The sequence below is a fragment of the Oncorhynchus nerka genome, linkage group LG5 (genome assembly GCF_034236695.1).
Source record: "Oncorhynchus nerka isolate Pitt River linkage group LG5, Oner_Uvic_2.0, whole genome shotgun sequence".
NCBI classification, from domain to species: domain Eukaryota; kingdom Metazoa; phylum Chordata; class Actinopteri; order Salmoniformes; family Salmonidae; genus Oncorhynchus; species Oncorhynchus nerka.
The window spans coordinates 15,711,840-15,717,002 of NC_088400.1; the positions used below are offsets into that span (position 1 = coordinate 15,711,840).

The following is a 5,163-nucleotide window of genomic DNA, read 5'->3' on the forward strand; positions in this document are numbered from 1 at the left end:
CTGTTTTAGCAGCCTGTTCCAGTTGCCTGTTTTAGCAGCCTGTTCTATCAGCCTGTTCCAGTTGCCTGTTTTAGCAGCCTGTTCCAGCTGCCTGTTCCAGCTGCCTGTTTTAGTTGCCTGTTCTAGCTGCCTGTTCCAGCTGCCTGTTCCAGCTGCCTGTTTTAGTTGCCTGTTCCAGCTGCCTGTTCCAGCTGCCTGTTCCAGTTGCCTGTTTTAGCAGCCTGTTCCAGCTGCCTGTTCCAGCTGCCTGTTTTAGTTGCCTGTTCCAGCTGCCTGTTCCAGCTGCCTGTTTTAGTTGCCTGTTCCAGCTGCCTGTTCCAGTTGCCTGTTCCAGTTGCCTGTTTTAGCAGCCTGTTCCAGCTGCCTGTTATATCAGCCTGTTCTAGCACCCAGGTCTAGCTGACAGACAGACACAACTGGGACTATGACAGCTATTGTCAAATGGTTTTATTTTTAGAGAAGCAAACAAATGTATTAGTTGATGATGTACACTATTTCACCTGCATCAGCAGGGGCTAAAACTGACCATTTATTAGTTGATGATGTACACTATTTCACCTGCATCAGCAGGGACTAAAACTGACCATTTATTAGTTGATGATGTACACTATTTCACCTGCATCAGCAGGGACTAAAACTGAGATGACTTTGGGTCGTATCAGAAAGGCTCTCTATTTTGATGGAGAGAAACTGGGTAATGTCCCAAATGTTACCCTATTTCCTACATAGTGGACTACAAAAGTAGTGCAGTTTCTAGGGAATAGGGTAACATTTGGCACGTGAGCTGGGAGTTTGATGTGTCTGCTAATGTGCTGACTAGACATTAAGTTATCTTTCACAGGTCATCACTAATTATTCAGATTGATTGACTGACCTCATCTACCCACAGGTCACATCCTTCACAGATAGATGGATTTATAGACATCCCTTCATCTATCCCTTCATCCATCAGTATTCTCTCTCTCTCCATTAGGTGGCCTCAGGGACCTATGTGTGTCCAAGTGCATCCGGAAAAAATCTCTCCCTAAATGACACTGACTACAAAATGCTCTAAAAGGTTGAATACGTCTTTATTATTCAGTAACACTTATTAAAGAAGAAACACCAGTAGGAGGATACTCCTCCATGAGGTTTGTAAAATGTCCACTTTTTATTTTGGAAGAGTGTCTAATTCTCATTTTTATATAAATAAAAAAACGGGTGAAGATTGGGTAAGAGATTTGCTCCCATTCTTCCGGAATGAAGTGCGCATGCAGGGGGGATAAAACCAAACGACAATCGTCTCATGTGGTCTCCTCTTCGAAAGGCCAATGTGACGTCACAGCAGTGATACAGCAGTGATGTGAAACGAGGTCGCTGGTGGTAGTGAGACCTCTCGGTGCCTTTGGTTTTGCGGAGACTGGGAGGCCGGGAGAGCGGATATACGAGACTTGACTCCACTGAGGGAAGCGTTGCGCAAACGAAGTGTTTTTCGAGCGCAACTTCAGAAAGCGTCAGGGAGGTTAGGCCTAATCAACTGTCAAATCAAATTATCATTGTGCTCCTTCAACCGTCGTGTCTCTCCGTCTACCGTCGTTCGTTAACTGATGGTCTGAAGTCAAGACTTAGGTCGGAGGTCGCCTGTCATTATCCCATTGATTTGACATGGATCTAATTGGTAACGGTTATTTGCCACAGCTTTACAGAGAGTGAACAGAACTCAATCCCCAACAAACAAGTTCTTATTCAAATAGATTAATTATGTTTTCCCAAAGGAATGTGCTTTTGGAGAAGTGATGCTGCCCTTGGAAATCTCATGGTTGCCTTGTTCTGAGTAGATTGGTGAGTAACTGCTTATATGGAGCTGGCTGGATGTTATATATGTGATCTAGTTCTAACCCACACTCATTTTACAAAGCATCCTAGGTATGCAAAAACATACACTGGGAAACTAGAATATAATTGAATTAAATAGGAAAGTATTCTATATACTAGAATACAATACAATACAATTGAATAGAAGAGAATATGACTTCATTGTCTATCCGGAGATTCTGATGCCACCGGACCTGCCAGTACATTCTAATGTTAAAGCAACACAGAAGCAAATTCTCTCTATCGGAGCCATGGAAAGGTGTTTCAAAGAGGCAGAGTAAGTAACACAACATGATTGTTTTTCAAAATAATGTAACTATTAAACAGACACTATTAAGGAAAATAAACAACCTAGTTGTGTTTTGAGAACCACTATTGTGTAGTTTACACTGTTCATGATTTAACTCTGATGAGGCTACGTTGTCAGTTCTCTGAGACCAGTGTTGATGGTAAGGAGAGTCACCTCGGTCAGCCTGAGACCAGTGTTGATGGTAGGGAGAGTCACCTCGGTCAGCCTGAGACCAGTGTTGATGGTAGGGAGAGTCACCTCGGTCAGCCTGAGACCAGTGTTGATGGTAGGGAGAGTCACCTCGGTCAGCCTGAGACCAGTGTTGATGGTAGGGAGAGTCACCTCGGTCAGCCTGAGACCAGTGTTGATGGTAGGGAGAGTCACCTCGGTCAGCCTGAGACCAGTGTTGATGGTAGGGAGAGTCACCTCGGTCAGCCTGAGACCAGTGTTGATGGTAGGGAGAGAGACCTCGGTCAGCCTGAGACCAGTGTTGATGGTAAGGAGAGTCACCTCGGTCAGCCTGAGACCAGTGTTGATGGTAAGGACAGTCACCTCGGTCAGCCTGAGACCAGTGTTGATGGTAGGGAGAGAGACCTCGGTCAGCCTGAGACCAGTGTTGATGGTAAGGAGAGTCACCTCGGTCAGCCTGAGACCAGTGTTGATGGTAGGGAGAGAGACCTCGGTCAGCCTGAGACCAGTGTTGATGGTAAGGAGAGTCACCTCGGTCAGCCTGAGACCAGTGTTGATGGTAAGGAGAGTCACCTCGGTCAGCCTGAGACCAGTGTTGATGGTAAGGAGAGTCACCTCGGTCAGCCTGAGACCAGTGTTGATGGTAAGGAGAGTCACCTCGGTCAGCCTGAGACCAGTGTTGATGGTAAGGACAGTCACCTCGGTCAGCCTGAGACCAGTGTTGATGGTAGGGAGAGTCACCTCGGTCAGCCTGAGACCAGTGTTGATGGTAGGGAGAGTCACCTCGGTCAGCCTGAGACCAGTGTTGATGGTAGGGAGAGTCACCTCGGTCAGCCTGAGACCAGTGTTGATGGTAAGGAGAGTCACCTCGGTCAGCCTGAGACCAGTGTTGATGGTAAGGACAGTCACCTCGGTCAGCCTGAGACCAGTGTTGATGGTAGGGAGAGTCACCTCGGTCAGCCTGAGACCAGTGTTGATGGTAGGGAGAGTCACCTCGGTCAGACTGAGACCAGTGTTGATGGTAGGGAGAGTCACCTCGGTCAGCCTGAGACCAGTGTTGATGGTAAGGAGAGTCACCTCGGTCAGCCTGAGACCAGTGTTGATGGTAGGGAGAGTCACCTCGGTCAGCCTGAGATCAGTGTTGATGGTAGAGAGAGTCACCTCGGTCAGTCTGTCTACCTGTCTTTCTGTCTGTCCACAGGACACATGGGATATAGCAGACAGAAGGACTCCTCTCACCCTGTACCGAGATCTAAAACCTCTACTATCCCTGTGGGAATATGTACAACCATCCACCTCTCCAGGACAAAGGATTTCAGAACTAATACAGAGACTGGAACAATGCCAACCCCAGAGAGAGGCTGTCTGGAATGTCTTTTACCTTGTTGTTATTTGTTATCAAGGGACACAAACAAACAAGAAGATGTTATCAGAGATGTTTGGATGAAAAGGAGAAACCCAGAGGACTTTCCTTCTGACGCGGCTCTTCTCTACACTATGATCTGATTGACCCCCTCTCCCCCAGTCTCCCCGCCCCTCCCCCACCACACACACACATCTTCCCTCTCCTGTGTGGGATCTCCACCGAAGATGGATCTGACGAATGACACTACGGTCATCACAGACAGCGACAGGGGTGTCTTATTGGATGACTCCTCAACCCGCGTCCTGACTGGCTGTTTCCTCTCGCTGCTCATCCTCTCCACGTTGCTCGGCAACGTCCTTGTGTGTGCCGCCGTCACCAAGTGCCGTCACCTGCGTTCCAAAGTCACCAACTTCTTTGTGATCTCGTTGGCCGTCTCCGACCTCCTGGTCGCTATCCTGGTGATGCCGTGGAAGGCCGTGACGGAGGTCGCAGGGTTCTGGCCGTTTGGCTCGTTCTGCGACACTTGGGTGGCGTTCGACATCATGTGCTCCACGGCGTCCATCTTGAACCTGTGTGTGATCAGTGTGGATCGTTACTGGGCAATATCCAGCCCGTTCTGCTATGAGAGGAAGATGACTCCTAAAGTGGCGTTTGTGATGATCAGCGTGGCCTGGACGCTCTCCATCCTCATCTCCTTCATCCCCGTCCAGCTCAGCTGGCACAAAGCTCAGACCTTTACTTCTACCTCCATCACCACCTCCACAACCCCACTCTACAGCCTCCAGCCTGCCCCAGACTCCTCTAACCCGGTTGGGGATAACAACACACATCAGGCCCCCCGGGACTGGGACAACTGTCACTTCAGCTTGAACCGGACCTACGCCATCTCTACCTCTCTGATCAGCTTCTATATCCCAGTGATCATCATGGTGGCCACCTACACCCAAATCTACCGCATCACTCACCGTCAGATCAGATGCATCGCCACCCTAGAAAGGGCCGCAGAGAGCGCCAAGAACCGACAGAACAGTATGGGTGGAGGTGGCGGAGGATCCAGATCTCCGAATCAGAGAGCTCGTTCAAGATGACGTTCAAACGGGAGACAAAGGTCCTGAAGACGCTGACTCTGATCGTGGGCGTGTTCGTGTGCTGCTGGCTGCCCTTCTTCATCCTGAACTGCATGGTGCCGTTCTGTGAGCCGTTGCCCCGCGGTGCCGGCGCCTCCTTCACCTGTATCAGCCCCACTATGTTTGATGTGTTTGTGTGGTTGGGCTGGGCCAACTCTTCCATCAACCCCGTCATATACGCCTTCAACCCAGACTTCCGTAAGGCCTTCTCTATCCTCCTGGGCTGCCACAGACTCTGTCCCGGAGATCACGGCATGTCTCAATAAGAAATGAGCTCAGAGCCTCAGAACCTCCCGTGGTAATACAACATCTGCTGAGACACTGGTCTTAGAAGAGGA

At 49.3% G+C, this 5,163-nt stretch overlaps 1 pseudogene; it reads left to right on the top strand.

The window, feature by feature from the left end:
• Positions 1-1,275: 1,275 nt before the first annotated feature.
• LOC115117821 (D(1) dopamine receptor-like) overlaps positions 1,276-5,163 on the top strand; it is a 4,448-nt pseudogene continuing 560 nt past the window's right edge.